Below are 12,239 nucleotides of genomic sequence, written 5' to 3'. Positions count from 1 at the left end.
TCTTCCCATCATGTGGCCAAAGTATTTAAGCTTCAGCTTCAGCATTTGACCTTGCAGTAAATAGTCTAAATTAATTTCTTTAAGTATTGACTGATTTGATCTCCTTGCTGTCCAAGGGGCTCTCAAAAGTCTTTTCCAGCACCACAATTCCAAATAATCAATTCTGTGGCTCTCAGCTTTCCTTATAGTCCAACTCTCACAGCCATACATTGCTACTTTGCAGACCTTTTTAGTGTGCTGTCCAGATTTCTCATAGCTTTCTTTCCAAGGAGCAAGTGTCTTTTAAGTTCATGGCTACAGTCACCAACTACAGTGATCTTTGAGCCCAAGAACATAAAATCTGACATTGTTTCCATTTCTTCTCCCTCTGTTTGATGAAACCAGTTGCAAAGATCTCAGTTGTTGGGGTTTGTTTTATGTTAAGCTTCCAGCCAGCTTTTTCATTCTCCTCTTTCACTCTCATCAAGAGACTTCTTAATTCTTCTTTACTTTCTACCATCAGAGCTGCATCATCTGCATATCTGAGACTGTTGATATTTCTCCTAGCAACCTTAATTCCAGCTTTTGATTCATCCAGCCTGGCATTTTGCATGATGTACTCTGCATACAAGTTAAATAAATAAGGTGGCAATATACAGCCTTGTCATGCTCCTTTTCCAATCTTAAACCAATCAGTTCTCCTGTGTTTGGTTCTAACTGTTGCTTCTTGGCCCGCATATAGCTTCCTCCGGAGGCAAGTAAAACGGTCTGGTATTCCCATCTCTGAGGACTTGCCACATTTTGTTGTTATCCACCACACAGTCAAAAGGTTTAGTGTAGTCCGTGAAGCACAAGCAGATTTTTTTTTTTTGGAACTCCCTTGCTTTCTCCATAATATAATGAATGTTGGCAATTGGGTCTTTAGTTCCTCTGCCTCTTTGAAAACCAGTCTGCTCTTCTGGTAATTCTTGGTTCACGTATTGCTGAAATCTAGCTTTCAGAATCTTATTGTTGGCATGTGAAATGAGAGCAATTGCTGGGTAATTTGAACATCCCTTGTCATTGCCCTTCCTTAGGATTGGGACATAGACTGATCTTTTCCAATGCAGTGGCCACTGTTGAGTTCTCAAATTTGCTGGCATATTGAGGGCGTCACTTTAACAGCCTCATCTTTTGGGGGTTTAAATATAAGCTCAGCTGAAATTCCATCATTTCCACTATACGCAAGCCACATATACACAACAAGGCAGTGATTCAGGAGGGGTGTGTTTGTATCTAAACAATGCCAATTATTGCTGTGAGTAAAATGGGGCTTGATATTACTACTACTACTACTACTACTACCACTACTACTATTACCACGAAGAAGAAGAAGAAGAAGAAGAAGAAGAAGAAGAAGAAGAAGAAGAAGAAGGAGGAGGAGGAGGAGGAGGAGGAGGAGGAGGAAGAGGAGGAGGAGGAGGAGGAGGAGAAGGAGAAGAAACAAAGAAAGAGAAAGAAAGAGAGAGAGAGAAAGAAAGAGAGAAAGAAAGAAAGAGAGAGAGAGAAAGAAAGAGAGAGAGAGAAAGAAAGAAAGAAAGAAAGAAAGAAAGAAAGAAAGAAAGAAAGAAAAGGAAGGAAGGAAGAAAGAAAGGAAGAAAGCAAGAAAGAAAGCAAGAAGAAAGAAAGAAAGAAAGAAAGAAAGAAAGAAAGAAAGAAAGAAAGAAAGAAAGAAAGAAAGAAAGAAAAAGTCTATCTCACAGGATTAGTGCAAGAATCAAATGAGATAATATATACAAAGAGCTTTGTAAAATTTAAAGAATTTATAATACTAAATAAATCTACTTTCCTGCACCTCAGTTTCCTCACCTGTGAAGTAAAGAGGTTAGACTAATGGCTTCTGGGACCCTTTTCAGCTATAGATCTATGACCCTCTGAACCTCCATGAATCTAAGGTCTGTTTGAGCTGGGACATTCTATGCTCCCATGAAACCAGAGGGCTTGCTTAAGAACTAAAGGAATAGGCCCTGGTGGCTCCCAGGTCAGCCCTGGCCAATACCAGCATACATCTATGAGAAAGATATAGCTGGGGCAGTTCCAGGCAGAGGTCCTATGAGAAGGTATAGGAAGAGTGACTCTGTTCCCATCCTCTTCTCCAAGGTGCCCTCCTGCCTTTGCACAGGTCCAGTCTTTTGAGAGTGTCCTTGCTTGAGAAGATACTCCAGCTCCAGCAGCAGGAGGGGAGTGGCTGCAGAGGCAGAGATAAGACCACATTTGCATCTCTTCCCGACTCTGGCTGGCTCCAATATGGCAGGCAGGCAGGCAGGTGGGGGCAGGAGCTGGCAGCATTTCCCTAATGAGCAAGGCTTCCCCCCACCACCACCACATTCTCCCTGTAAGGTGGCATCTGTAGTTGTGCTGGATGGGGGACAGTGCTGGCCACTGACCAGAGGAGGCCACTTCATAGCAAATATATTCCTCTCCCCAGGAGGTGAAATAACTCCCTGCCACCCTCCAGGCAGCAGGATGCCCAGCAAGGATTCTCAAGCCACTTAACTCTTGAAATCAACAAGAAGAAAGCCAATCCAGCTCCCAGCAGTTTTGTTTGGTGAATGAATGAATGAATGAATGAATGAATGAATGAATGAATGAGGAAAGGCCCTGGTTCCTCATATGCTGCCCCAACTGATAATAACTATCACTTCTAAAAGACTGGAAGGAACACAAAGCACTTTCCTCCCCAAAGTCTGGTGCAGTGGGTAGTGCAGATACTATTGTCCCTATTTAACAGATAAGGAAACTGAGACTCTGAAAGGGGAAGTAATTTGCCTTAGACCACATAGACAGTAGGTGACTGAGGCAGGATCTGTACCCAGATCCCTCTTGATTCCAAGCCTAGGATTTATTCAGTGTACTGTGCTGGAGTTAAGCAGAAGGAGAAAAGTCAAAAGCCCCTCCCTGTCAGCAAGGGTGGTGCAGTGGATAAGGTGAGGGTCTTGGGATAGTTAGAGCATAGGTTCAAATCCTCCTTCTGATACTTACCAGGTGGTTGATTATAGTTAAGTCTGTTTACCTCTCACCCTCAATTTTCCCATCTGTAAAATAGGGATGATAATAGCACCTACCTCACAGGTTTGTTGTGCCCATCAAAAGAGATAAGTTGTATAAAGTGTTTTGCCAACCTTTAAGTGATATATAAATGTTTGTTATTTAGGTTGTTTCTATCAGCTGTCTTTAGACAAGTAAGTTAACCTGTCTAAACTCAGTACCCTTCTGTCAAATGAGGATGCCTAATTAGGGGTTGAAATCTGAGAAATCGAGTTCACATGTCAGCTCTACAATGTACCACTGTGTGACCTTGGGAAATCATTTACATTTCTAGGCCTCAGTTACCTTATCTGTCAAATCACACATTCTCTGGCTTAATTATCTCAAGGGTTTCTTCTAATTCTAATTCTCTGAATCTATTGTTTTGAACTGGAAGGGACCATAGCAATCACCTGGACCTCCCCACTTTGAAGTAGGTATGAGTTATCACATCCCCTTCCCTTTCAAAAAAGTGGCCAAATTCTTTTTTATTTATTTTTAATATAATTTATTTTTTTGGCTAGGCAATGGAGTTAAGTGACTTGCCCACGGTCACACAGCTAGTGAGTGTCAAGTGTCTGAGGCCAGATTTGACCTCAGGTCTTCCTGAATCCAGGGCCAGTGCTCTATCCACTGCGCCCTCTATCTGCACCCCAAATTCTTTACTGACACAAAATCACCTAATTTATTGAAGGCATAAGTACTGCATTCTTATACCAGGTGTTCTTGAAATGGGACATAACCATGTTACCTAACAGTCAGATGGTACAGGACATGGAGCATGGAACTTGGAGTCAGGAAGACTTGAGTTCCTGCTTTAGACACTCCCAAGCTATGTGATCCTGGGCAAATCACAACCTCTTTTTGCCTCAGTTTCCTCATCTGTAAAACAGAATAATAATAATACCTACATCCCAGGGTTCTTGTGAGGATCAAAGGATATACTAACTGTGAAGTGCTTAGTACAGTGCCTGGCACATAGCAAGTGCTATACAAATGTCAGCTGTCATCATCATCATATGAATGAACACATGTAAGGCACCTTGCAAACATCAAATACCTACATAAATGTTATTATTTTGATTGTTATTGTCATTATTAGTGCTACTGCTACTACCACTATTACCACCATTATGACTATCACTACCACTACTACTACCACCACGAAAATTATCACTACCACTTCTGTTTCTCCTCCTCTCCTCCTCCTCTTTCTTCTTTTTTCCTTCTTCTTCTTCATCTTCTTCTCCCTCTTCCTCTTTTTCTTCTTCTTCCTCTTCCTCTTCTTCTTCTCCCTCTTCCTCTTTTTCTTCTTCTTCTTCTTCTTCTTCTTCTTCTTCTCCCTCTTCCTCTTTTTCTTCTTCTTCCTCTTCCTCCTCCTCTTCTTCTCCCTTTTCCTCCTCCTCCTTCTCCTCTCCTCCTCCTCCTCCTCTTCCTCCTCCTACTTTCCCCCCATTCTACTAATAAGGAGGCTTAGAGAAGTCAAGTTGCTCTCCATGGTAGCATAGCATGCTTGTCATTCATCCTTTGTTCTCTGAAGAGGACCAATGATGTTACAGGATGATGACTTGACTTGCAGTTGAATTAGATTTAAGTGAGGCAGAGCTGCACAGAGTCCTCAGTCTCACTCTCTCTTCCAGAGTCATTGAAGTTCAGTGGCAAGACAAAAGTCAGGATGACAGGAGATGGCTCGGGTGCAGTGGACAACCTTGGCATCTTCTGTGTCTGACCAAGCTCCACAGCAACTGCTTCAGCCACCTTCATGGCTGTTGGAACAAATTGTTCTCATTCACCCATTGTGCTGGGTCAAATGTTCACATGCGTGGGGTAGACATCACCCTAATTCACCAGTTGAGGCCTGTCAGTTCCCTTCAACCTGGTTTAACCTGTCTGCCCAGATAGTTTTAGTGGGGTGGGGCCCCTGTGGGTGCTACATCTTCTTGGAGCCACAGGCAAGAGTTGGGTGGCAGGTGGACACCAAAGGTGAATGAGGAGCCCTAAAAAGGGCTCAGTAAGCCCTCACACCAGAGGTGCCAGTCCACCCTGACGCTAGACACCAAGTCTACTGATTTTTAGTATAAGCTTCTCCCTAATTTCAATTCAGGTCCCCACCTGCACAGACCAAATGGAGATAAAAATAGTGCCTACCTCTCAAGGTTATTTCAAGAATCAAATGAAACAACATATGCAAAGTGTTCTGTTAGCCTTAAAGGGCCATATTAACATTAGCTATTATGATTTTTTGGATCAGACCTGTGATTTCCTTAGTATAGGGAACTCCTGATAGGAAAACTCCCTCTACCATTGTAGATTAGTACCTACCCTGCAACTTACAGTCTTGGAGAATTGCCTGGGGCACTGAGAGGTGGAATGGGTACTTAAGTGTTTCCCTCTGCTCCCCGTGAAGCTAGCCTGATCTTGGCTTAGACTAATACCCCCCATTTCTATGCTATCTTAAAGCTTACCAAATAACTATATTTGGTAAGCAAGACATAGGAGCATAGACTTACAAGTAGAAGGGGCCTTGGAGGTCACCTGGTCCCACCCTCACAGTTTATAGAGGAGGATAATCCCATAAGGAAAGTAATGTATGTCATTCTCCTTTTACAGATGAGTAAACTGAAGATCTGAGGTAAGAAGTGAATTATCCTAGGCTCCTCAAGACCACAGATCTGGAGCTGGACAAGGCTATCTAGGTGGCTATAAGGTGATCTGGACCAACGTTTGTTTCGTAGATGAGCAACTGAGAATCAAAGAGGTTAAGTGATTTGTCTAAAGTCACATAGGTAAAAACCAAACATTTTAAAAAATCATTAGGGGCAGCTAGGTGGGGCAGTGGATAGAGCACCAGTCCTGGAGTCAGGAGGACCTGAGTTCAAATCTGGCCTCAAACACTTGACACTTGGTAGCTGTGTGACCCTGGGCAACTCACTTAACCCCAATTGCCTAGCCAAAAATAATCATTGATATATTTTGGTTTTACTTTACCTTAATTTCCAAATATATCCCAATTCCTCTCCCCTTCCCAGAAACCCATTTTTTGTAGCAAAAGTTAAAAGAAAGCAGATCCACAAATGTAATGAAAGCTTCAACCAAATCTACTAGTACATGCTGAGTTTCACACGATATTAAGCATTAACTACATGGCAGCTATTAACTTAGGGGCTGAGGATACAAAAATATCAAATGTTCACACCCTCAAGGATCTTGTAATCTATTGGGAAAGACAACACTCAGACCTAAAAGGACATGCATGACAGACATTGCACTTGAACCCATGTCTTCTGACTCAAGTTCAGCACAATTTCCAAGCTGCCTCCATACCAAAGCTACTAAGTAGCAGAGGCAGGATTCAACCCAATTCTCTTGACTATGGGATTATTACTTTTCTCATTATACATTGTTTTTCCTACATACAGCATCATTCTTTGTTCCCAAGCACTTTACCATTTCTTGGTAAAGCCTGGTCTTTGTGAGCTCCTGCTGGGTTCCATAGAAAGGGGGTTTCATCCAAAGGCCATTAAGCTGGGAGCAGTTTGGAGGTCACTGTGTTTTCCTCCTCCCTAGTTCTCCCACAGCTTCCTGGCTGACTCATTCTCTCTATTGTGCTCAGGGACCAACTGTGGATATTCACCCTCCTCCATTATCTCTGTGGTAACCTTCCTCAGGGGTTGGTACTTCTCTCAAATACTTCCCCCTTTCGATAAGGTATCATGGGCTTGGCAGGAAATCAAACCTGGCTGCTTTCTCTGGAGGGTTTCCAGAAAACCCAACCTTAGAACTGAAATGGAACTGTGACAACACCTGATCTGACTATCTCATTTTATAGTTTCAGTAAATGATCCAGGAGGTGGGTGGAATGACTTGTCCAAGGTCACAAAGTAGTGAGTATTACAGGAAGGATATGAAATCAGGTTTTCTTGACTCAACAGGGCTCTTTCCACTATATCACATTGTCTCCCAATTTTCTACCCAATGCCACACAAGTGGTAAATAACAAAGCTGAAGTCCAAACTCAGGTTATTTGAAGATGCAATCTGGTGTACTGAAAATAGCTTTGGTTCTTCAATTGGAGGGCGGGACTGGAAAAATTATCTGGTCCAAACCCCTTATTTTATAGGTGAAACCCAGAGAAGTTAAACAACTTGCCTCAAGGTACACAGCAAGTTAGCATCAAACATAGGATTTGAACCCAGGTATCCTAACTCCCCAGTCTATTCTTTCCATTACAGGCTCATAAGGATGCATGTTTATACCCTATCTACTCAAGTTAAGCAGTCTCCGGGCCAAATAGCACCTAGCTCAGTGCTGAGAACATATTATTTGTTTAAGAAATTGTAAGTGTTTTACCACTCACATGGCACTTAGCAAGGACTACTTCATACAGATTGTTACAGTTTACAAAACATTGTGTTCACCCTCTGAGGTTGATAGTGCAACAATTATCCTGCTTGGATTGAGTGGCAGTGTGTGAGAGTAGAGAGCTGAATTTGGAATCAGGAAAGCTCAAGTTCTAATCCTGGTTTTATCATTTAACTGTGTGACTTTGGGATGGTCACTTCACATCATGAACTTCAGTTCCCTCATCTGAAAATGAGAGTGATGGACTGGATGGCCTCTCAGGAACATTTAGACTCTAGATCTATAATTCTATTATTCTCCTTTATAAACTGTGAGGGTAGAACCAGGTGACATCCAAAGCCCTTCTAGTTGTAAGTGTATGCTCCTATGTCTTGGTTACAATCATAGTTAATACTTATCAGAACCAGGAGTCAAACCCAGATCCTCTGACTACTCCTCCAGAGATCTCTGTAATTACCCATCTTCTGGGTACTTAAAGACAGTCATGAGGTCCTCCCTCACCAAGTCTTTTCTTTCTGAGGCTAAAAACTCTCTATTTCCTTCAATGCAAAGGGCAAAGCCCTTTTTTGGGCTAGGAAGATCATCATAATTGTCTCTAACTATCTTAAAGGCATGGGCAGCTAGGTGGCACAGTGGATAGAGCACTGGCCCTGAAGTCAGGAGGACCTGAGTTCAAATCCGGCCTCAGACCAAACACTTGACACTTACTAGCTGTGTGACCCTGGGCAAGTCACTAAACCTGAATTGCCTAAAAAAAAACAAAAATTAAAATTAAAAAAAAATCTGAAAGGCAGGAATGTGGAAGAAGTCAGCAAGTCAGTCAACGAGCAATTATTAAATGCTTACTATGTACCAGGTACTGTGTGTGCAGTAAGAGGGAGAAGACTTTTTCTTCTTGACCCTCATTATAGTGGTATAATAGACTTCTGCCTACTAGTAGAAACAGGTAGAAGTCAGAAAGAGGCAAATTTAGGCTCGATGGAAGGAAAATCTTCCTAATAATCACAGCTGTATCACAGCAGAATGACTGCCCCAGAAGGCTGTCCTCTCACTGGGATCCTTCAAGCAGAAGTTAAATGAAAATGGAGTTCTTGCTCAGGAATAGGTGGGACTGGATGAAACGTGACCCCATGAAGACAAAGTCCCTGGACCCCTGGGGCCAATTCCAGGAGAAAATGGAGGCAGGTATGTCTACTCCCATCTCCTCCCTGCAACCTGTGAAGTGAGAACATCCATATCTGAAGGATAAAAGGGAATGTCATCCATTCTATCAATTGGCAAACTAAACATATTGAGTGGTAACTGTCTGTTAAAACTTAATCAACTGAACAGTCAGTGCATTGAACAGACTCAGCTCAAGCTCTGGCAGCGGCCCCAGTGAGTTTTTCTCCTGCTCAGAGAAGCTGCTGTCCATGGTACTATAGCATACCATTAGCATTACTAAAGCTAGGAACCGAGTCTACTGATTCAGTTTAGACTTTAGTCCACAGTGAGATGCTGCTATGGCTAAGAGGGAGAACGACAAGGTTTAATTTCCATAGATTGCAAAGATGATAACTACATAATATAGATACGTAGGGCTTTATATTTTACAAAGTACACTCCTATCCTTTGCTGCCCATAATAATAAGGTAATGCAGTGATTATTATCCTGATGATGATGAGAATGATAATGAGGATGAGGATGATGAAGATGATGATGACTTTTACGTAGCATTTGCAATGTGTTTGGTCTTGTGCAAGGCACTTTATAATTATATAATTATTATGTTATTTGATCCTCACAACAACCCTGGGAAGTAGATGGTATCATTATCTCCATGTTACAGTTAAGAATATGAGGCAAACAGAGGTTAAGTGACTTTCCCAGAGGGCTGTGAGGTGATACAATGGATAGAGCACTAGGCTTGGAATCAGGAAGATTCATCTTCATAGGTTCAAATCTAGCTTTAAACACTTACCAACTGTGTGACCCTGGGCAAATCACTTAAACCAATTTGCTGAAGTTGGTAGAGAAAAAGCAGGAAGTTACCTGAGCTCTCCCCAGTTTCCCGCAGAAACAACATTAAATGAAGCCTCTAAACAGATTCTAGAGTGGCAGAACACACAAAAAGATGGAGTGAAATAATTTTCCAGCTTCAGATAACTTAGAAGGACATCAGGAAAGGACTGTCTCACTTTGGTATAAGGGGAGCATAGCATAGACGGTATCCAGGCAAGCCAGTGGGAGGCTTCTAGCTATAGCACAGATCAGCAACCAAGGCCTTGCAGTTCTGGCTCAGTAGGCCAGTGTCACAGTAGGCCAGCTGTGAGTCCTCCAGTCCCAGCACAGAAGGCAAACTGCCTGCCCCAGAACCCCCTAGCACAACAGGCATGACTAGACTGGGCCACCCCAGCACAGTGGGTAAACTGCCAGCACCTGAGGCCCTGGTGCAGAAAACCAGTGACTAGGCTCCTGACCCGCAGCATAAGAAGATTGTGACAGTGCCCCCTGTGTTCCAGGGGCAGAGCTCAACTTTAAAAGTTACAAAATAGGCCAAAAATGCACAAAAAAACCAGAAAACAGCCTTAACCATAGAAAGCTAATATGATGACAATGAAGTTCAAAACACAAACTCAGAAGAGGAAAACAATGTTAAAATTCCTACATGCAAAGCCTCAAAGGGGAATATGGATTGTTCTCAAGCCAAAAAAGCCTTCTTGGGAGAGCTCACAAAGGATTTTAAAAGTCAGTTAAGAGAGGTAGAAGAAAAATTGGAAAGAAATAAGAGTTATGCAACAGAGAGTCAACAGCTTGGAAAAGGAAGGACAAAAATTGAATGAATAAAACAATTCTTTAAAAAATAGAGTTGGTGAAATGGAAAAAAAAATCCACTGAAGAAAACAACTCCCTAAAAAGTAGAATTGAGGGACTTCTGGTACCAAGATGGTGGAGTGAAGAAGGAAGCTTCTGAAGCTTTTCCAAATTCCCCTCCAAACAATTAGAAAAACTGCCCCAGAATTGATCTAGGAGTAGGGAAGCAGCTTGCCAGCCCAGCAGGAAAGGTCTGCCTCACTGGGTTGGGAGGGGAGCGAGGCCCAAGAGCAGCAGGAGAAGCAGCAGAGGGCCCTACAGCAGGACTCCCAGCTGAGGGGCAATCCACTAGTGAGGCCTTGACCTCCTGGAAACCAGCAGACCCGTAGACAAGTGAGCAGTCTGTGCAGAGCAGCAGGCTTCCACCCCAGTGACTCCCCCCACCCTGCACAAGCTACCAATGAGGCCTTGACCCCATTGCTGACCAGTAGTGAAGCCTCACTCCAGGGATGGCAAACAGTGAGACCCTGATCCTGCGGCCTACCAGCAGAGAGACCCTGTTTTCATAGCAACCCAGCAGCAGAGTCCAACCCCTCAGGCAGACCAGCAACAAAATTACTCCTCCAGGGCCAGCCACTAGAAAGACTCTGTTACCATAAAATCCAGAAGCAAGGTCCCACCCTTGGAACAGTCTAGCTGCTAAATCCCACACCTAGGGGAGGCCATTGAGGAGGCCCCACACCCCAGTACAAGCCAAAAGTGAAGTCTACTCTTCAGAGAAAGCAAGCAGCTAAGCAGTGAAGCCCGGTGAAAGCCAGCAGTAAGACCTAGAGCCTCAGCACAAAATGCCTGGGACAGTGCAGGACCAGAGCCCAACTCTCATATAAAAGCATCAAGTTACAAAAAAGGCAGAAAAAATGAGCCAAAAAAAATTAGTTTGACCACAGAAAGTTACTGTGGTGATAGGGAGAATGAAGGCATAAACTTAAAAGAGGATAATAGTGTCAACATGGCTACATGTGAGACCTCAAAGAAAAATGGAATTTGGTCTCAGGCTCAGAAAAAAATTCCTGGAAGAGCTTAAAAGGGATTTTAAAAAGCAAATTAGAGGAGAAAAATCGGGTAAAGAAATGAGACTAATGCAAGAGAGTCATGAAAAAAGAGTCAATAGCATGAGAAAAGATACACAAAAACTCACCGAGGAGAATAACTCCCTCAAAAATAGAACTGCCCAATGGAAAAGGAAGTACAAAAGCTCACTGAAGAAAATAATTCCTTAAAAATTAGAATTGAGGGGTAGGTAGGTGGCACAGTGGATAGTTAACTGGCTCTGAAGTCAGGAGGAGCTGAGTTCAAAACCAGCATTGGGGCTAAATGATCAAAGCACATATTTTGCCTCTGTTACCAGCTATATGACCTTGGGCAAGGCACTTCACCTCTAGGCCTTGGGTTCCTCATCCATAAAATAAAGATAGCTAATTAGATGGTCTTCAATGTCCCTTTCTGTTTTAAATCTCTGATTCTAATACTTGTCATGTGGCCTTGGGTGAGTCATCTCAGCTCTGTGGGCCTCAGTGACCTTTCTGTAAAATGATGAACTTTAACTAGATAGCTTCTGAGGTCCCTTTCACTTCTAAGTCTATAATGCTATGAGCTCCAATGAAACTCATTGACTTGCCCTAGGTCACATGAGTAGTAAACAAGAGAGACTAGAATTTAAATCCAGATCCTCTGATTCCAAATTCAATGTACTTTTCATTACCTCCCAGCATGACTTGTCCCAAGTGCCTTGGCCAACTAATCAACTGGCTGAATTTCACAGAGGTCTCTGGACTCCAGTACGCTATGAGGCCCACCTATACAAGTAAAGGACATGATAAAAATCAAAGTGGTCATCAATCTAGAGAGGGAAGGAACTAGAGAGGCCACCTAGGCCCCCCATTTTATGGATAGGCAACTGAGGCTCAAGAGTCTCAATTTCCCTCTCCCCTTCTAGCATCCCTTTCCATCTTGTGACTGTACTACCTATAACCTTGTG

Source organism: Phascolarctos cinereus, unplaced genomic scaffold (assembly GCF_003287225.1).
Source record: "Phascolarctos cinereus isolate Bilbo 61053 unplaced genomic scaffold, phaCin_HiC Scaffold_4;HRSCAF=312, whole genome shotgun sequence".
In the NCBI taxonomy this organism is placed as follows: domain Eukaryota; kingdom Metazoa; phylum Chordata; class Mammalia; order Diprotodontia; family Phascolarctidae; genus Phascolarctos; species Phascolarctos cinereus.
Note: the sequence above shows the minus strand (reverse complement) of the source record.